The sequence below is a fragment of the Schistocerca cancellata genome, chromosome 7 (genome assembly GCF_023864275.1).
Source record: "Schistocerca cancellata isolate TAMUIC-IGC-003103 chromosome 7, iqSchCanc2.1, whole genome shotgun sequence".
In the NCBI taxonomy this organism is placed as follows: domain Eukaryota; kingdom Metazoa; phylum Arthropoda; class Insecta; order Orthoptera; family Acrididae; genus Schistocerca; species Schistocerca cancellata.
This window is the reverse complement of record NC_064632.1, coordinates 80,032,984-80,055,913: the sequence shown is the minus strand read 5'-3', so window position 1 is coordinate 80,055,913 and position 22,930 is coordinate 80,032,984.

Genomic DNA, 22,930 nt, shown 5'->3' with positions numbered 1-22,930 from the left:
AAAAGGGTACAAAGAAGGGCAGCACGTCTTGTATGTCGAGAAATAGGGGTGAGAGTGTCACACACATGATACAGGATTTATGGTGGACATAATTAAAACAAAGGCGTTTCTCATTGCAGTGGATCTTGTCACGAAATTTCAATTACCAACTTTCTCCTCCGAATGCGAAAATATTTTGTTGACGCCGACCTACATAGAGAGAAACGATCACCATAATAAAATAAGGGAAATCAAAGCTACCGCTCGATGTTTGAGAATGGAATGATAGCGAATTATAGTGAAGGTAGTGGCCTCTGCCAGGCACTTAAGTATGATTTTCAGAGTAGTTACGTAGGTGTAGAATACTGCGATGTCACATAGGGCAGCTGGCACCTGTCGTTGCTCCTACAAAGGTGTCGACCAGCAGATCGTCGACTGTTTGTTACTAGCGCACTCTGGTGGACGTCGATGGGGTGTGCTATAATTAACTCCAGCAGGTCTGCATGGAGTGTAGATTGTGGTACAGAGCAATGCCATGCTTATCCACCATAAGTAGGCTATGGACGCTTGTGTCTAGTCACAGATGCAAACAGCAGCCATTTGCACACTTTGTAAGTAGGCTGTTTATGTTTTCTTATTGGCAACGTTACGTAGCGCTCTGTGTGCTAGTTTGCATTGTTGTCTGCCATTGTAGTGTTGCGCAGCGGCAGCTGGATGTTAACAGCGCATAGCGTTGGGCAGTTGGAGGTGAGCCGCCAGCAGTGGTGGATGTGGGGAGAGAGATGGCGGAGTTTTGAAATTTGTTATACCGGATATTATGAACTGCTATGGATATTATGGTTTTTCAACACTATTAAGGTAAATACATTGTTTGTTCTCTATTAAAATCTTTCATTTGCTAACTATGCCTACTAGTAGTTAGTGCCTTCCGTAGTTTGAATCTTTTATTTAGCTGGCAGTAGTGGCGCTCGCTGTTGCAGTAGTTCGAGTAATGAAGATTTTTGTGAGATAAGTGATTTGTGAAAGGTATAGTTTAATGTTAGTCAGGGTCATTCTTTTATAGGGATTTTTGAAAGTCAGATTGCGTTGCGCTAAAAATATCGTATGACAGTTTAAGCACAGTCTTGTATAAGTTTTTCAAAGGGGCGTTACAACTTTCCAAATACAGTGACAGTTTGACCGTGCACCAACAACCATCATTTCAGCTCTCGACACTTTGGAGGTAAACGCCCCGAAGACTTTACATCAGTGGCTTAGATGTTGGCAGCTGACAGTGACCAGCCTGCGAGATCAGGCAGCCAGCAATCTCAGAGGTAGACGTCATCTGGCGCATGGTTGGTCACAGGGTCTCCTTTGTATATGGCTCACTGTAACTGAATCTAGTATGGGCAAGGAAGCCACAATATTTATTACTGCCAATCTGAGGCAGTCAGCTAATTCTTGCCAAGGATGACCGCAAGTGACCTCGTTTCTTAGGCTCATTGGCACTCTTTACCGTACCGCAGTATCACAACAGTGGATTTCAGGACTTCAGTCTGATGCTATTACGCCATGTGAGTGGGAGGACAGGTGTTATTGTTGAACATTTTTCTGTTTCTTGCAGCATTCTGCATAACTGCCAGAATGACGTAATAATCCGTTCTCAGCGAGACCATATTGCTGAATTAACGATGCAGACTTCTCACTTGAGCGAGGTGAAGCAATAGCTTCCGGTATGTGCCATATTATTTGCAGTATCCTCTCTCTGCTTGTTGGTCATTCTGACACACTGGCTAGGTTGAACTTGGATTAGCACTGGCTGGAGAAAATTTTAAGAAAATTTTGTATTTTTTCCATTACATCCTCCTAAAGTAATAAAATACATGGAATATTAGTCAGTAACCATTTGTTCGTGACTATCATCAGTTTCTCCATTTATTTCACTTACTTAGGTACGGTAAAATTATTCGCTGACTCGGTTCTCTAATAAATGTATGGGCTCAAAAGTGGCAGTGCACCACGGATAGTCATGAGAAGTGAAGCCAACAAGTTAGCAAGTATGTTGTTTGAATCGATAGCGGCCAATAAAAACCGATGGCGTGCTGTTATACTGTCTGAATAGTTTTGATCCTGAAGGTTTGATATCTTAGATTCAGTACCTCTTCATTAGTTGCTCGATCTATCCATCTGAGCTTTGGTATTCTGCAGTAGCGCTGCATTCAAAACTGTGTATTCTTTTCCTGTCTTTACTGTTTGTCATCTACATTTCCTTTTCATATAAGGCTTTACTCTGTACAAATAATTTTAGAAATAATATACATCTGACGTTTACACATGTCACTTTGGTAGGTTGGTTGGAAATAGAAGTGAGTAAAACATGAAAGCAGATTACAGTGGCTGGCCAACCACGAGAATAAAAAGGGAAAGCCAGCCACTCTGCAACACATTAAAACCTCCACCCTAAAAGCAATAGTGTGGAGGACACAGAGGGTCAAAGGACATGCGTTGAAACCTACATAGAAGTGTAAAACGTAAAACTAAAGCTGCTGTGGAGGCATTGTCGCCCAATGCTTAGGCGTATCAAGGCCGTTATTACGGCCAGAGTTGGCTGTTCTCGGTACTGATTTCTCAGGATCTATGCACCGAAATTGTGTCAAAATGGTTCAAATGGCTCTGAGCACTATGGGACTCAACATCTTAGGTCATAAGTCCCCTAGAACTTAGAACTACTAAAACTTAACTAACCTAAGGACATCACACACACCCATGCCCGAGGCAGGATTCGAACCTGCGACCGTAGCAGTCCCGCGGTTCCGGACTGCAGCGCCAGAACCGCTAGACCACCGCGGCCGGCTGTGTCAAAATGTAATCACATGTCAGTTCTAGTATATTTGTCGAATGAATACCCGTTAATCATCTGCTTTTTTTGTTGGTGAAGTAATAGCAAGAAAAGGAACTGGAAGCCTACTGACCGATTGTCGTGACAGTCTGGTAATGGCAAACTGTTTGGGCGTGGCGTTGAGCGCTATGATTGAGGAAACCATCTGCGACGCGTGAAGTGTCAGCTGTCAAGTAATTTTAATCGGACCACAGTGAGGGGCCCTTCTGGCAGCCGACACTGCCCGCGCCGCCAGTCGGCTGTGTACACATGCTGGGGGAGCGGGGGCGGGCTGTGACAGCTGACTGCGGGTGCGGCAGCTGCCGCGCTGCGGGCTGCGGCTGGCGTGACTCACGGCCGGAGCGGACTCGCCGGCCGGTCGCGCGCGGCTGGCGACCCCCACTGTGCGCCGCTCTGCTGTTTCCTCTCGTCACGAGCCGCTGCGCACCGCAGCCGCGCAGCCAGCCGCCTGGCGGCGCGTCGCTAAATGTTTGGCCGGCGGCAGAGATGCGCTGCAGGCCCGCTTCCACGCCGCCACCTCCACTCTGCTACTCTGTCGGCTGACGTGTGCCCGCAGTTGTCATTCATTTCCTAACGTCAGCGCTCGTTCAGGCATCCGTCCAACCTCTGTGAAGGCCGCCTTTCGTGTTTACATCAGGAACGAAGCGAAGTGGTAATCTCGCCACTGTGGCAGTAGCGTCGTGTTTACGCCAGAGAAACACGGAGTGAAAAGAACTGCTGGCGCAGAGCCTGCCATATCGGCTAGCTGCGCAGAATGCTGGCAAAAGGGAGTGACGCCATTAGGAACACCGGAAGCGAAAAGCGGAATGCGAGAACACTTCGCGTGTATTGTTAATGCAACCAAATTGCCAAATACCTGCGCTGAAATAAATTATTCTTCTTGCTGGTCAATTTGTAGTACAGGGTGTTTCAAAATGAATATATGGGTTTTAAGGTTTCGTAGCATTTAGAAGAAAGATTAAGGAAAGGCAAACCTACGTTTCTAGTATTTGTAATTTTAGAGAAAGCTTTTGACAATGTTGATTGGAATACTCTGTTTCAAATTCTGAAGGTGGCAGGGTAAAATACAGGGAGCGAAAGGCTATTTACAATTTGTACAGAAAGCAGATGGCAGTTATAAGAGTCGAGGGGTATGAAAGTGAAGCAGTGGTTGGGAAGGGAGTGAGACAGGGTTGTAGCCTATCCCCAATGTTATTCAATCTGTATATTGAGCAACCAACAAAGGAAACAAAAGAAAAGTTTGGAGTAGATATTAAAATCCATGGAGAAGAAATAAAAACTTTGAGGTTCGCCGATGACATTGTAATTCTGTCAGAGACAGCAAAGGACTTGGAAGAGCAGTTGAACGGAACGGACAGTGTCTTGAAAGGAGGGTATAAGATGAGCATCAACAAAAGCAAAACGAGGATAATGGAATGTAGTCGAATTAAGTCACGCGATGCTGAGGGAATTAGATTGGGAAATGAGACACTTAAAGTAGTAAATGAGTTTTGCTATTTGGGGAGCAAAATAACTGATGATGGTCGAAGTAGAGAGGATATAAAATGTAGACTGGCAATGGCAAAGAAAGTGTTTCTGAATAAGAAAAATTTGTTAACATCGAGTATAGATTTAAATGTCAGGAAGTCGTTTCTGAAAGTATTTGTATGGAGTGTGGCCATGTATGGAAGTGAAACGTGGACGATAAATAGTTTCGACAAGAAGAGAATAGAAGCTTTCGAAACGTGGTGCTACAGAAGAATTGTCAAGATTAGATGCCTAGATCACAAAACTAATGAGGAGTTATGGAATAGGATTGGGGAGAAGAGGATTTTGTGGCACAACTTGACAAGAAGAAGGGATCAGTTGGTAGGACGTGTTCTGAGACATCGAGGGATCACCAATTTAGTATTGGAGGGCAGCGTGGAGGGTAAAAATCGCAGAGCGAGACCAAGAGATGAATACACTAAGCAGATTAAGATGGATGTAGGCTGCAGTAGGCACTGGGAGATGAAGAAGCTTGCACAGGATAGAGTAGCATGGAGAGCTGCATCAAACCAATCTCAGGACTGAAGACCACAACAACAACAGCATTTATCACAACCAACTTACAATTTAATAATACATCGAATGAAAGAACAACTCAGACAGTTTATAAGTAGGCTCTTAAGGTTTCTATGTTGGTAACGCCACGTAGAGCTCAGTATGAAAATCACTGACTTTGCTGTGTGCAGTCTGTGGCTGGTTGGCATTGTTGGCCTTCATAGTTAGAATCTTTTATTTAGTATTGGAGCTCGCTGTATTGCAGTAGTTCGAGTAACGAAGATTTTTGTGAGGTAAGTGATTCATGAAAGGTATAGGTTATTGTTAGTCAGGGCCATTCTTTTGTAGAGATTATTGAAAGTCAGATAGCGTTGCGCTAAAATATTGTGTGTCAGTTTAGTGATGATCAGAATAAGTAAAGAGAAGTGATTGCTCTTGTAATCGAAATTTAGCGGCATCCTTCCAGTATTCACGAAGATGGCTTCACATTTTCATTATTTAGAGTCAGTGGCCAGTTTTCTTCTGCAATAAAACAACAAATTAGACAGCGTTTCAGTCCAGGATAAATTCTATCTCACACTGACTGCTCCTTGGGTTCTCCCTGGGTTCAGTCTCAGACAAACTTCTTCTCGATTCAGATTACATGGCAGGTAATGACTGGATTTCCTTATTCGCCAGAACGGGTTCACATCTCCTTCAGTTGACTGGTTCAATAAAATAAACGAGTTTGAAGTCACATTTGGCAGTTTTTATGGGAGAGATGTTGCTGAGCGTGCAGGAGTGATGCACTCCCACTGAAGTTACACGTGTTAGCTGATAGCAGCGCGACCCCCCCGGAATGACCCACCTGATTGTTTCTAGTTGCGTTGGTGCTGGCGGACACAGCTGTATTCTTACGAGTGGAAAGTCGTAACACGCCCTCTTCACCACGTTTTCCATACGCAGTCACCGTACATCCTACAGTGTCAAGTAGATTAGGTTAGGTTCGAATCTATTCTAATTGTGTATTACGTCATTTTAACCTAGGTTGGTATGGATACCACGACGTTCAAATGGCTCTAAGCACCATGGGACTTATCATCTGTGTTCATCAGTCCCCTAAAACATAGAACTACTTTCATCTAACCAACCAAAGGACTCATATACATTCATGCCCGAGGCACGATTCGAACCTGCGACCGTAGCAGCAGCGCGGTTCCGAAATAAATACTACGGTGTCTCTGTGCTTGGTGACGAGTGCTGCATTGCGGTTTTTGCTATTAAAAAGACGCCAAACGCATCTGAGTGAGCTGTATCTGTCTCTAAAATACCGTGGTAAGTACTATACACTCGGTTCGCACTTATCAGAATAACCAGACAAGGTTTTCGAATATACGAGGTGCATTCCAGTTCTAAGGCCTTCGATTTTATTCTAATTAACTATTCACCCGAAATCGATGAAACTGGCGTTACTTCTCGACGTAATCGCCCTGCAGACGTACACATTTTTCACAACGCTGACGCCATGATTTCATGGCAGTGGCGAAGGCTTCTTTATGAGTCTGTTTTGACCACTGGAAAATCGCTGAGGCAATAGCAGCACTGCTGGTGAATTTGCGGCCACGGAGAGTGTCTTTCATTGTTGGAAAAAGCCAAAAGTCACTAGGAGCCAGGTCAGGTGGGTAGGGAGCACGAGGAATCACTTCAAAGTTGTTATCACGAAGAAACTGTTGCGTAACGTAAGCTCGATGTGCGGGTGCGTTGTCTTGGTGAAACAGCACACGCGCAGCCCTTCCCGGACGTTTTTGTTGCAGTGCAGGAAGGAATTTGTTCTTCAAAACATTTTCGTAGGATGCACCTGTTACCGTAGTGCCCTTTGGAACGCAATGGGTAAGGATTACGCCCTCGCTTTCCCAGAACATGGACACCATCATTTTTTCAGCACTGGCGGTTACCCGAAATTTTTTTGGTGGCGGTGAATCTGTGTGCTTCCATTGAGCTGACTGGCGCTTTGTTTCTGGATTGAAAAATGGCACCCACGTCTCATCCATTGTCACAACCGACGAAAAGAAAGTCCCATTGGTGCTGTCGTTGCGCGTCAACATTGCTTGGCAACATGCCACATGGGCAGCCGTGTGGTCATCCGTCAGCATTCGTCGCACCCACCTGGATGACACTTTTCGCATTTTCAGGTCATCATGCAGGATTGTGTGCATAGAACCCACAGAAAAGCCAACTCTGGAGGCGACCTTTCAACTAATTCACCCACTCAGTTATAAGAGCTCTTTTTCAGTTGGTACTGATCACTCACAAAGCAACTCACTCAAACTATTCGCCACCTTGCGCTGCTGACGGACGACATCGTATGCGCTACCAGGTCTTAGGACTATGTTTGTAGATGTAATTGGAATAGAGTGTGTTCCTGGTACTGAAAATCTGCTGTGAACTGGTTCATGTCCTGCCACTTGTGCCTGGTATATGTACCAGCTCTTCATGCATTACCATATGTCATGAAGTCTCTAGTGACTTTTTTGTGTTTAAAATGAATCACTATCTAGATCTGATATTTCACTGTTGTACCGTACAAAAATATCCTCTTCGTTGCCGGCCGGTGTGGCCGAGCCGTTCTAGGCGCTTCAGTCTGGAACCGCGCGATCGCTACGGTCGCAGGTTCGAATCCTGCCTCGGGCATGGATGTGTGTGATGTCCTTAGGTTAGTTAGGTTTAAGTAGTTATAAGTTCTAAGGGGACTGATGACCTCAGATATTAAGTCCCATATTGCTGAGAGCCGTTTGAACCATTTTATCCTCTTCGTTACTGCGGTGAGTTCTTTACTTTGCTCCGGGATGATATTGAGTCTATACCATTATAGCATAGACGAGATGAATTACTTAGCTTTGTACCATCTGTTTCCCACAGGAATGTTATAGGTATTTACAATTATCTCTGAACATTAGCGTGCCACTTATACAGTCAAAATACAGCTCTTAATCAAAGTACTTTTACCAACTTCAACGTAGAGTTCTGGTTACACTGCTGACCTGTTACAAGATGCTGCTATCGTCTTACACAGCCACGAAGGGTAGCCGCGCCATCTTAAACGCCTTGCACGGTTCGCGCGGCTGTCCCCGTCGGAGGTTCGAATCCTCTCTCGGGCATGGGTGTGTGTGTTGTCCTTAGCGCAAGTTAGTTCAAGTTTGGTTAATTAGTATATAGGCTTAGGGACCGATGACATCAGCAGTTTGGTCCTAGCGTACCTTACCACAAATTCTAAAATTCGCCTCAGTCCATGGTCGCCGACTATCTGAGTGCTACTAAGCTCGGCTGTAAGAGGAAGAGCTGTTTCTGCAGCGTAGCGAAACTGTTACGGGTGTCTCTGATACATCGATGTGGCCTTCAGCCACTGTTTTCCCTTGTAGTTGTGTTGCGAGGTACCAATCTCGCTTTGCACCTCACACTTCGGACTACACCACAACCATCATCAGAGTTACATGCCAAGAGAGGTTTGCGATGGACGTTGACAATCATATATTTTCACTATGCTTTAGTTCATCAAAACTAGACGCATTGGTCTTTTTTTATATATGTTTTAGGCACGACATATGAAGACGCATAGATGGTCTTTATGATGGGGATCGTAGTTGTAGTATCTCTAGCAGAATCGGCCGTAACTACGCCAAGTGACTGCTCGCAACGTAAGCCAGTTGCCTGGGGAACTACAAATACGGTCATACAACCGACTGCGAAGGACACGAATGTCAGTTTCTCTTCGGACAGCAGATAATTGTCAGCCACGCAGCGCCGCCTGCTTCTTACCGCCACTGCTACTGTACTAGAGTGGATGTTCTCCATTGGGCTGCCAAATTCGCCACATCGCCTTAATGTACTTGCATGGGACTTCGACTCCATGATCAGGCGTACTCGATTACATGAGGTCAATTTAAACATGTCCTGTGGATACCTGTGCTCCGCAGCCTGTCTGGAGAACCCTGAGCTTGCTCGCATTATTATCAAGTGTCTGATTGCATCCTACGGTAGATTCTGCGGAACAGGTACTTCGTCTATTTTACTGCGAACTTTAAATTTTCCCGTATACACTTTTTTTGTGTTAGCAGAAGAGCCAACACTATGTTACGAGTGGAGGCCGAAATGCACGCGTTTTAGCGCACGCAGGGTGGCGTGAGGAGGGAAGAACTACACTGACGTGAGGTCTGGAAAATGACAAGGAACGAGAATTCAGAAAGCGGACGTAATTAGTTTGATACTTAACTTTAATCCATTAATGATGAACGTAGTTTCTGACGGTACATCATTCACAATATTATCTGATCAGAATACATTCTTGAAGATAGTAATTATAGTAACTGGATATGGCGCCTTTCTAGGTCGTAGAAAATGACGTAGCTGAAGGCTATGCTAAACTGTCGTCTCTACAAATGAGAGAGTATGTAGACAGTGAACCATCGCCAGCAAAGTCGGCTCGACAACTGGGCGAGCGCTAGGGAGTCTCTCTGGACTAAACCTGCCCTATGGCGGCACTCGGTCTGTAATCACTGATAGTGGCGACACGCGGGTCCGACGGCCGATTTAAAGCCTACCACCTAGCAGGTGTGGTGTCTGGCGGTGACACCACACTATTATTACTTTCTGATGACCAATAAGTTCATGTACCGTAGATTTATTTATTTTTTTGCAGGTAGTAACATTTACTACTTGTAAAAATAATTTTCAGAAATGAGTAAAGCGACAGGTGGAAAAAATTCTAGGACCGACTGAAGGCTTAAACCGCTCCCATTCTTTTATGACCTGGTCTCGTAAACTGAAATACGACTGGGAAAGCGGTGTGCTGACCACATCCACGTCCAGTCCTATGGTCTGAGGATGACACGGCGGCCGGTCGGTACTATTGGGGCTTCATGGCCTGTTCGGGTGGAGTTTAGTTTTTATTCTCTTATGAGCCGGCCGCTGTGGCCGAGCGGTTCTAGACGCTTCAATCTGGAACCGCGCGTCCACTACGGTCGCAGGTTCGAATCCTCCCTCGGGCATAGATGTGTGTGATGTCCTTAGCTTAGTTAGGTTTAAGTAGTTCTAGGGGACTGATGACCTCAGATGTTAAGTCCCGTAGTGCTCAGAGCCATTAGAACCAATTTCTTTTTTGACCCGTTAATGAGTCATGCGTAAGGGGGAGAGAGGGGGAAAGGACACGAATACTAGAACCTTACGTCCAGCGTTTGGAGGTGCCAACTGGGGAGATTATTTCGTTAGGATTGGTAGTTTTATTACAGAAGGACGACTACTGAAGAGTAAAGGATAACTAAAAAAATACACATAACAGTAAATGTTCCGTAAAACGCACCAGAGACACTTCGTCTACGGTGTGGCGGAGCTATCAGCCACAGTGGCGGGTAGCAGGGTGGGTTGGACGGCGGGGCACCTCTGGGTCCGGACCCGACGGGCCGCCCCACGGGACTGCGGGCTGCGACGCGGGGCGACGCTCCGCGCCGCGACGCCAAGTCGTTAAGCGCCGACATCAATTTCCTGCGCGCGTCGGCCACAAAAATCAATGGACCGGCAGCGGGAAGAGTCTGCTGGCCGCCCCCGCAGGCAGCGCCTCCGCCTCCGCCTCCGCCTCCGGGCCGAGGTGCCGGCAAGACACGACCCGGCCGCCCACCCCCGGCCGCTCCATTAGGCCGACCCGGGGGCGGCGGCGCGTGAGGACGGCGATGGTCCGCATTACACAATTAACGACGCCTGCCGCCCTGCCGGAGTCGAATTACAACTTCACGCTTCATCGGCACGACGACTACCGTCATTCGGGCTCATTCCACGAATGGATTACGTCTTCTATCCGACCTCCGCGCGCTACCCCTCGGCAGTTACCGTTCCTTTAAGCAGCAACTCGGATCGGCAAGTTGTCTAAGGAGTAGAGAATATTTCAAGAGAGCATGGAGAGTCCGAATAAAATGTTTTCACCTCATTTACAGTCTCAAGTGGGTACAATACACTACTGGCCATTAAAATTGCTACACCACGAAGTTGACGTGCTATAGACGCGAAATTTAACCGACAGGAAGAAGGTGCTGTGATATGCAAATGATTAGCTTTTCAGAGTATTCACACAAGGTGGCGCCGGTGGCGACACCTAAAACATGCTGACATGAGGAAAGTTTCCAACCGATTTCTCGTACACAAACAGCAGCTGACCGGCGTTGCCTGGTGAAATGTTGTTGTGCTGGCTCGTGTAAGGAGGACAAAAGCGTACCATCACGTTTCCGACTTTCATAAAGGTCGGATTGCAGCCTATCGCGATTCCGGTTTATCGTATTGCGGCATTGCTGTTTCCGTTCGTCGAGATCCAATGACTGTTAGCAGAATATGGAATCGGTGGGTTCAGGAGGGTAATACGGAACGCCGTGCTGCATACCAACAGCCTCGTATCACTAGCAGTCGAGATGACAGACATTTTATCCGCATGGCTGCAACGGATTGTGCAGCCACGTCTCGATCCATGAGTCAACAGATGGGGACGTTTGCAAGACAACACCCATCTGCACGAACAGTTCGACGACGTTTGCAGCAGAATGGACTATCAGCTCGGAAACCATGGTTGCGGCTACCGTTGACGCTGCATCACAGACAAGAGCGCCTGCGATGGTGTACTCAACGACAAACCTGGGTGCACGAATGGCATAACGTCATTTTTTCGGATGATTCCAGGTTCTGTTTACAGCATAATGATATTCGAATCCGTGTTTGGCGACTTCGCTGTGAATGCGCATTGGAAGCGTGTATTCGTCATCGCGATACTGGCGTATCACCCGGCGTGACGGTGTGGAATGCCATTGGTTACACGTCTCGGTCACTTCTTGTTCGCATTGACGGCACTTTGTACAGTGGACGTTACATTTCAGATGTATTACGACCCGTGGCTCTACCCTTCCTTCGATCCCTGCGAAACCCTAGATTTCAGCAGGATAATGCACGACCGCATGTTGCAGGTCCTGTACGGACCTTTCTGGATACAGATAATGTTCGACTGCTGCCCTGGCCAGCACATTCTCCAGATCTCTCACTAATTGAAAACGTCTGATCAATGGTGGCCGCGCAACTGGCTCGCCACAATACGCTAGTCACTACTCTTGATCAATTGTGGTATCGTGTTGAAGCTGCATGGGCAGCTGTACGTGCACTCGCCATCCAAGCTGTGTTTGACTCAATGTGCAGGCGTATCAAGGCCGTTATTACAGCCAGAGGTGGTTCATCTGGGTACTGATTTCTCAGGATCTATGCACCCAAAATGGCGTGAAAATGTAATCACAATCAGTTCTAGTATAATATATTTCTCCAATGGATACCTGTTAATCATCTGCATTTCTTCTTGGTGTAGCAATTGTAAAGGCCAGTAGTGTATTTATGGTACGTTACTGTCAGTATCCCAAGCTAATGTATATTAAACAAAATTATTAATCTGTTTATATATAAAGCAGAGTGTATCTATGTGCATCAGGGATGTCTTCCCAAACTCCTGAATCAATTTCAATCAAATATGGGATGGAAGCTGTACCTCTCATGAAGATCAGCACTAAAGAGCTTATAAGCTCCAGTAGGAGCAGAGGTTTTGGTAAAATGCGTTTTTGAAAGCCCCTGGCATATAGGCTGCTGTGCAAGACAGTCAGATCATTTGTGAACAGTATTGGCTTGCCAAATCGACTTGTTCTTCATGGCCACCTACATGTCAGGGGCAAGAAATGGTTTTGCTGGTCCCCAAAATACACAGTGCCCTACATAATAGGTGTGAACCGTGCATTAGTGAACTGTATTGCAGGTGCTACACATGTCAAGGATCATGGCTGGAGACAGGCTGAGATGACCAGAAAATGTAATGGAAAGGGGAGGAAAAAGTAGGCAGAGGGGTACGGGAGTGGTGTGGGAGATGGGAGATGTGAGATGTGAGATGTGAGATGCATGAGATACGGTAAAGGTGTGGAGGGGTGGTGGACAGGTGGAAAAGTAAGACAGGGAGGCCAAGGTGGAGAGAACGGTAGGAGGATATTGTCAGAGGGAGGGGGAGGAGGATATAGTCAGAGGGAGGGAGTGGAGGAAATGGACAACGACTGCAGGAGGAGAAGTGACAGAGAGTGTAGAGAGAAGGAGATAGAGGTGGGAGAATCAGATTCACAGACAGAGGCAGCAGAAAGGGAGGAGATTCATTGGAAGAGGAGGTGAATTCAGTATGTATGTCGAATGCATACACAGGGGAAGCTGCAGGGATAATGCTAGTAATAATACGGTTTGTACCCGAGCTGGAATTTATGATTAATGTCATTCTCACACAGCACATGGCCACACCCCCATCTGCAAGAGCATATAGACCAGAGAAGTGGACCCATCCATCATACTGGATTGGAATCCAGCTGTTTCATTCCATGACATACCGCCTTTTACTTGTGTTTTGCCCTGATGGACAACTAATTTTGGGTATAAAGTTACAAGCTTTTCAACTCGAATCTTTTAGTTACACGTTCACCTGAAGATGTGCCTTTAGTGCCACGAAACCAGTAGTGATCTCAAAATAAAGTAATAAATACAGCTGAAGCATTTTATTAATACCAAAGTGAATGGACCAATGACATTGTCAAGATACCTCCAGGTGGCGTAGATGAGATGTCTGTGCTGACTGGAAGATACTCATCCAGCTGATGTTCCAGGCACTTTGGAAGTTCACAGTGATGAAGAAAGGGAGGACACGGAAAATGCACGCCATCGCAAAAACAAAATGAAAGCTAACATCACTTGGTAACTGGACAGCAGAAGATGTAACTTACAGTAAAACCTATCCCAGTCAAACATAAATTGAACAGTGGAAATGCATTTTGGTACCAAAGGAAAAGTCTGCAGTTGATTGCTTCGAAGAATTGTTTCATGAACTACTTCCGAACTTCAATGCCACTGAAAGTGTCCGATATGCTACACAGAAGAATAATCATAGCTTTGAGTTATCCAATGACTCCATAAAATCGTTGTTAGGTATACTGCTCTCTACTAGATTGCGTGCTATGGAATTGAAAGTGACGACTTTGATATATGAATTTCAACTGGTATTTTGAAAACAAGCGACACCAGCGCTTCAATTATAGCACACATGTGAACAGAATCCCAACTGACGAAAAGAGTAAACTCTTCAAAATTCGTCCCTCTATTGACTTCGTGAGAAACAATTTCAAGGTTTTTGCTGATAGCCTGAGCATCGATGAGCAAACGGTGCGATATCACGGACACCATTATCTAAGACAATTCATTCATGAGAAACCAGTGCGATTTGTATTTAAAGAATGGGCCACTTCCTGTTCCTCAAGCGGCTACTACTATCGTGTGTCAGTCTATGAAGGAAAATCGAAGAATTCAAGTGATGTTTCAGTTTTGAGATACGCCGTACTGAATGTTATTTCTGTTCGGCTTTTTTCTCTGCTTTACAGAACACATTTTTACAACTTTTTTGCACTTTTTCATTTGATGATAGAACTCTCAGAAATTAGAGTAATGTCGACTGGGAAAGCTCTAATGAACCGAAAGAGTAACTGTAGAAAGTGAAAACAACATGAAAAAGAAGCAATCAGAAATACGTGACTGTGTATTTGACCAGACCATCGGGATAGTGGCAGAAATATACCAACTAAGTGGAACTCTTGTCAAACCACGAAACATTGCATCCAGTAAACAACGTGAAGACATGGAACAAAGCTGAGTATCAAAAAGTACACGTTCTACAAGCAAGAGCAACAGCAGAATACAACAGGCATATATGAGGCGTGGACAAATTGGACGGGAATGTGCAGAAGCGCCATGTCTTTATTCGAGACAAGAAATAGTACGTTCCATTGCTCACCAATGAAAAAATGTAGCATTAATTAAGCTCACCTCATTTACTGTCTGACGTATGAAAATATTCCACTAGTAAAATTCAGAAGTATGGTGGCAAGGACATACTTGTTCAGTAATCTGCTGCTTCTGAATCAAAACTGGCAGGTTGTTCATCATACCTGAAGGCATACACATTACGTGCTACAGCTCAACTAAGAACTTTCGGAACCAGGCACGTGATGGTACACACTACACTGCAGAAACAAAAGAAAACGTGGAACTTGGAAGAAAATGTAAGAAAGTAATGCTCTTTGTGCAATGTGGAACTCCACATTGAATGCTTTGTTGCCTGGCACAATAAAGGTCTAGGAAGAGTGCGCCATGTGGATCCAGATAAGGGATCGAGTGAATTATAGCTTTTATTTAAAGGACATTTCATTTTTTATTTTACATTCCTTTCCCTAGGTTCTGTGTCAACAAGGCAATGCAGAGATAAATGTAGATTGAAGAAAAAAAATTGCAGGAGATAGGTTAAGTTGGCCAAGGATGTCCGTTAACCTCTGAAGAAAACAGGAGTGTATAGAATAGAATGTAGCTGTGGACAGCTGTACGTGCGTACCACGAAGATGAAGATAGAAAAAAAGAAGGTAATTGTCGCTCATAGGGGAAACAAATCAAATACAGTGGACAGACGCCTTGTAAACTCTAAGGCTTAAGAATGAATTTGTGAAAGCGAAAGTCCTGGCAGTAACGAGCCGTTACTACAACATATTGTGCAGAGAGTCAATGGAGACTCTTAAGCACGCCCGCCCGTAAGCTTATTCGGAAGGAAAAAGGCGTGAAAGTAAACGGTATCTGACTTTTGTTGAAGTGAACACATCAACAATCGCCAACGGTCAAACCGCGACAGCATTCAAAGCTCCCCACGACAGTATGAGACAATGCAATTTCCCGTCTTCGTACATCCATCTTCTGATGGGTCGTGGAACGAGAGTCGTTTCTATATCGCATCCTGGCAAGAACAGTGGCACAAACTCAAACAACCAATACCAGATAAAAATCGACATATAGAATTTATTTTATTTTATTTTAAAATTTCAACATGCATTTGAGAATGGCTACAATGCCGAAATCATCGTTACGTAAAATAAATAGAAAATTAACAGTCACTCCAACGTACTGTATATATATATATATATATATATATATATATATATATATATATATACACACACATACACTAACAACAGCATGACGTGGAAAGCAAGATATTATCTAGTTTTAATATATATATATATATATATATATATATATATATATATATATATACACACACATACACTAACAACAGCATGACGTCGAAAGCAAGATATTATCTAGTTTTAATATATATATATATATATATATATATATATATATATATATATATATATATGACCGTGTCCAAAGCAGTACTGACGTAGAACACAACATGATGATTACGCCATATATATATTGGGGTGTAATCATCATGTTTTGCTCTATGTCAGTACTGCTATGCTAGCTGTCACTTATAGTAAAACTCAATGGGAAAAATAGTAATGAGTACCTATTTAAAATTAAGACCTATTCCAGAACGAGTGATGTACGTGCATTCCAGGCTAAAATAATGGAAACCATTATGTATCACAATAAACGACATAAATAAAAATACGTGGTTAATGACATTATGCAAATAAATACCCACTACTGTTGGGCATGATCATGCATACGACTTAATTAAAAACATGATATTGTGGTATCAGGTACATGCAATTGTACAACTGGTCTATGTCTTAAGCAGCAACAAAAATGAAAATGCATGCCCATATACAGTATAGAAGCTAAAGTACAACACCTAAAGAACTAAGCAAATGTAGAGGACAAACCAGTCATAAGCCCATAGCAGTTTGTATGGAGAAAAGATACGAAGAAGAGGACCAGGCAATATAAAAAAGAACCATTCATCAAAAGTGTCACTCTTTTGGGCCATGAGACATAGATGGATCATGTAGGCATGACTTTATTACTATAGTGTCAACAATATTCGCTTGCAGTAACGTATGACCTCTACAATCTGAAAATCCACATGAGTATTCTAAATATACAAGTCATAAAGTATGATGCTATGTCTTGTGATATGTATTGGTTTCCATTTTTTAAACTTTCAAATAGGTACATTTTGATTCCTTAATAGGTTTTAATCATGTATAGGTACTCATTTCTATTTTCAGGATACATTGTTTTTACTGTAGGCGACCGTGTGCATAGCACTAGTAACCCAGCATTGAGGTTGTATATAGATCATTCGTAACAATAGGATAACTATGTGTTACATGTTTCAGATCTAGATACCATTTTCGTTTTGACGTCATGCTGGTGTTAATGTAGCTGATTTTATATTACTTTTAGAGACTGATGATGACGAAGTGCATCATCAAAAACCGCTGCCAATAAACTGATTATTAAATTACAGCTGACGCCCACTCAACAAGGGTGACTATGCCGAAATGCCACTACTATCCTCTCAGCGTATTTTGTTTTACAGCATTCAGCTTATTTCTTTTTGTATGCACCACGCTTACTTCCAGTCCAGTCTTAAATGTGGTGTTCCCCAAGGTTCCATTCTATGTCCACTACTGTTTCTTGTGTATATTAATGACCTGTCATCTGTTACATTACCAGATGCCAAGTTTGTCTCATTTGCAGAGGATACAAACATTGCAATAAACAGTAAATCAAATATAAACTTAGAAAGGCCAGCTAATCAAATTTTTTTCTGATGTTAATAAGTGGTTCATAGCCAATTCAGTGTCATTAAACTTTGAGAAGGCCCAGTATATGCAGTTCAGACCTTCCAAGAGATTTCTTCCTGGTGTCTGTGTAAAATATGATGACATGGAAATAGGAGAAGTTGAGAGTGTAAAATTCTTTTGATTACCACTTGATAATAAATTCAGTTGGGAGCAAGATACTAACGAACTGCTGAAGCGTCTAAACAAGTCTGTGTTTGCAATGCGAATGATGTCAGACATAGGAGACATAAATATAAAAACACTGGCATATTTTGCTTATTGTCACTCCATTATGTCATATGGTATCATATTTTGGGGTAACTCCCCAAACAGAGAAAAAATTTTTAGTGTACAGAAGCGTATAATAAGAGTAATGAGTAGTGTAAATCCAAGAACATCATATCTAAACCCATTCAAAGAATTGGGCATATTAACCACAGCTTCTCAGTATATTTATTCCTTAATGAAGTTTGTTGTAAATAATATGTCTCTTTTTCCAACTAACTTCTTATTACACACTATCCGTACTAGGAATAAGAACAATATACATAAGGATTTAAAATCACTTACTCTTGCCCAGAAAGGAGTCCAGTATTCAGCAATGCATATTTTCAATAAGTTACCAGCAACCATTAAGAGTTTAGTTTCAGGCAAGGCACGATTTAAACATAACTTAAAAGAATTTTAGGTGGCCAACTCGTTCTATTCCATCCATGATTTTCTCAACAAGTGCAATAGACCATTTTAATGAAAATTTATTATACTTACATTTTTGACAATACTTGAGTGTAACAGCCAAGTAAATACCTACTGTGTGAATGATGGATGTATGGAAAGCAGATGTAAGTCTTAAGTCTGTGAATAGTGGAAGTTTAATTTTAAATCTTGTACATAATCTGACTGATCTTAACTGAGGATCACTGAAATGAATAATTTAATTTAATTTTTGACAATACTTGGTTGTAATAGCCAAGAAACTAGCAAGTTTCTGAATGATGGATTTAATGAAAGCAGATGCAAGTATTAAACCTGTAAATATTAGAAGTTTAAATTTTATTCATGTACATAATTTTACTATTTATTGACTGAGGATCATTAAAATTAATGAAAATCAAGTTTTTCTAATTAGATTTTTGTAATGTGTTTATCTGACATGTTCCACACCCAGGAGGATTCCCTCTTTTATGGGTCTATGGAATGAATAATTAATTTAACCTAAAAGGCTATTTACAATTTGTACAGAAACCAGATCGCAGTTATAAGAGTCGAGGGACATGAAAGGGAAGCAGTGGTTGGGCAGCGAGTGAGACAGGGTTGTAGCCTATCCCCGATGTTATTCAATCTGTATATTGAGCAAGCAGTGAAGGAAACAAAAGAAAAATTCGGAGTAGGTATTAAAATCCATGGAGAAGAAATAAAAACTTTGAGGTTCGCCGATGACATTGTAATTCTGTCAGAGACAGCAAAGGACTTGGAAGAGCAGTTGAACGGAATGGACAGTGTCTTGAAAGGAGGGTATAAGATGAACATCAACATAAGCAAAACGAGGTTAATGGAATGTAGTCGAATTAAGTCGGGTGATATTGAGGGCATTAGATTAGGAAATGAGACACTTATAGTAGTAAAGGAGTTTTGTTATTTGGGGAGCAAAATAACTGATGATGGTCGAAGTAGAGAGGATATCAAATGAAGACTGGAAATTGCAAGGAAAGCGTTTCTGAAGAAGAGAAATTTGTTAACACGGAGTATAGATTTAAGTGTCAGGAAGTCGTTTCTGAAAGTGTTTGTATGGAGCGTATGTATGTATGGAAGTGAAACATACACGATAACTAGTTTTGACAAGAAGAGAATAGAAGCTTACGAAATGTGGTGCTACAGAAGAATGCTGAAGATTAGGTGGGTAGATCATATAACTAATGAGGAGGTATTGAATAGGATTGGGGAGAAGAGAAGTTTGTGGCACAACTTGACTAGAAGAAGGGATCGGTTGGTAGGAAATGTTTTGAGGCATTAAGGGATCACCAATGTAGTATTGGAGGGCAGCGTGCGGGGTAAAAATCGTAGAGGGAGACCGAGAGATGAATACACTAAGCAGATTCAGAAGGATGTATGCTGCAGTAGGTACTGGGAGACGAAGAAGCTTGCACAGGATAGAGTAGCATGGAGAGCTGCATCAAACCAGTCTCAGGACTGAAGACCAGAACAACAACAACCTAATCTAATCTTTCCGGTGTTGTCGACAGGAAGACAAAGCATACGAGTAATCAGTGAAATTATACGTTTATTGCAGGGCGTCCACAGGCTCGGCACTAGTAGTCTCTTGGAGCCGAGCACACTGCATGGCCGTGTCCAGCAGCGAAGCACTTGTAAGAGGGACAAGCGAAGCGACTGCCTCGCGATGAAGGGCGGCCACCTGCGACCGGTGCGTGGTAGAGGGCGGGGGCGCCCTCGGCGGTCCTTTCCCGCCCACGCGAGTGTGGCCCCTCGGACCGGCGCCGACGCCGACGCCGACGCCGGAATTAGCAAAATTAGCAGCGCGTCCGGCGAGGGCGTCGCCGTGCTCCGAGTTGGTTAATCTTATAACTGTCGGCGCGTGCACAAAGAGCCTCTGCACAAAGCCATTTAATTTCATCCGGGCTGCCGTGCGAACGAATGAATGAGTGAGAGCGGGCGAGCGCCGCGCCGGCTAAGAAAGAAGGCATTTGCATTACGGGGCCGGCGCGGGCCGGTTTCATTTATATTTTCTGCGCCGCCTCCCGTGACATCTCCAGCACAGCCGGCACGCTTTCTGGGGATTACTTTATACGAAACTCTGCCGGACAGAAAAATAATCACACATTGCTCCGCCTTCTTTACCTCCGTTTCAATAGTGGCACAGTTCTTAAAATGAAAAAAAAAATAAAAAAAAATTAGAGAGCCTGCCTCACAGCGCTCTGTATATATACTACTGGCCATTACAATAGGTACACCACGAAGATGACGCGAAATTTAATCGACAGGAAGAAGATGCAGTGATATACAAATGATTAGCTTTTCAGAGCATTCACACAAGGTTGGCGCCGGTGGCGACACCTACAACGAGCTGCAATGAGGCATGGTTCCAACCAATTTCTCATAGACAAACAGCAGTTGACCGGCGTTGCCTGGTGAAACGTTGTTGTGATGCCTCGTGTAAGGAGGAGAAATGCGTACCATCAGGTTGCCGACTTTGATAAAGGTGCGGATTGTAGCCTATCGCGATTGCGGTTTATCGTATCGCGACATTGCTGCAGGCGTTGGTCGAGATCCAATGACTCTTAGCAGAATATGAAATCGGTGGGTTCAGCAGAATAATACGGAACGCTGCGCTGGATCCCAACGGCCTCGTATCACTAGCAGTCCAGATGACAGGTATCTTAGCCACATGGCTGTAATGGATCGTGTAGCCACGTCTCGATTCCTGTTTGCCACTCGACAACCATCTGCACGAACAGTTCGACGACGTTTGCAGCACCATGGACTATCATCTCGGAGACCATGGCTGCGGTTACCCTTGACGCTGCATCACAGACACGAGCGCCTGCGATGGTGTACTCAACGACGAACCTGGGTGCACTAATGGCACAACGTCATGTTTTCGAATGAATCCAGGTTCTCTTTACAGCATCACGATGGTCGCATCCATGTTTGGCGACATCGCGGTGAACGTACATTGGAAGCGCGTATTCATCATCGCCATACTGGCGTATCACCCGGCGTGATGGTACGGGGTGCCAACGGTTACACGTCTCGGTCACCTCTTGTTCGCATTGACGGCACTTTGAACAGTGGTCAGAGAATCTTTGAATAATATTTATAATAGCAAAATTCCTATTTATCTTTTTCCTCACAAAATTAAGTGTCCTTTTAAAATTCAGTTAACGAAAATACATATAAATTATTTGTTATGAACATTATACATCGAAATGTTTTTTTAACTTTCACTTTGGATGCGTGCTGCCAGAGAACGTTACATGAAATCCTAACAAAGCTCAACATATAGAAATCACTTAATTGGAATTTCCTTTTCAAAACTTTAAGTGCTCTAATTTACATTATATAAAAGATCATTCAAAATTATTTGTTTATTATTTTGTTTTGTGAATACATAGGAATGAATGAAAGAGTGTATGTGGGACATACGTTAAAACTTAATCTCATTTTATGTAAAACCTTATAAAACCGAACAGTGCGAATGTTGTGATGCAACCACGATGGTGATGACGTATGTCGATGTGTGCTTGCTTTTGTAAGAGAACAGCCAGAATAAAAGTCTGAAGCGGAATAAGTTTCTATATTAACTTAAAGAAAATTTTGCTTTTCGTTCCATTTTATTAAACAATATAATAAACATTGAAATTGTAATGACGGACATGATTATCTGGTTGTGGTTGGCTAAGGCAAGTTTTGCCGTGAGAATGATCTGGATGAATCATTCTGATTGGCCATTCAGATCAATAGCCAATCAGAATTAAGAGTTAAGTAGCCAGAGAGGAGAGGAGCATCGAGAGAGTCGCTCGCTTAACATGCTTCTGGGTAACACCGTGCTAGATGTCTCCATGAAAATAGTATGTAAAATGAAGAGCTAGTGAGACCATTTCAGATAGAACGCGTCGTGACTAAAGCAGTTTAAGTTACGAACATTTTGAGGAAAGTGTGATGTTTTGCAGTTGAAGTTTTATAAGCGTGTGATGTTTTGGTGGTATAGACAATTCCACGTGGCATATTCCCTGTACTTGATGGAATACTTTGGCGAGCACTTCTGACATAGAAGACCATTGAAACGACCGAATGTTCAACTCGCTAATAGTGGTGGTTCAGTGACTGTTAGATCGCAAAATTAACCGGGTCGGACTTTCAGGAATTCTGCCTGCTTTTACGTGTGAAATATGTTGGATAGACTGTGAAATTTGAATGACAGAGTACTACAGTAGTAAATACGGACTTACTAGCCATTTCATGTGCTTACTTATGAATAAAAAGAAGTTAATAGAATTTTCAAATGCTTACTGCAATTAAACTGCATTCTCCTACCGCCCGAAATTTGTGAAAGTGAACTTACAGGAAGTTGAGTTACGCGGCCTCTGTGTGGTAGGTATTACGAAGTGGTTTCATCAACGCTGCTTTACACTGCCTAGCATGTATCTACTACTGCAGAGTGAAGGGACGTCGGAAAGAAGAAATATAGAGGTAGGTGAACTGTTCGGTGAAAGTGACTGAGAGAGAGAGAGAGTAAGGAGACGAAAGTATGACATAACGACCCCTCCCCGCCGCAGTTGGCGCATTTGGCGTCCGAGAAATGATAATGAACTTCAAAAGTAACAGTGTAAATAGCCCGATTAATGAAAGACCCACACGTGTGTAAAGACACTTTAATAGG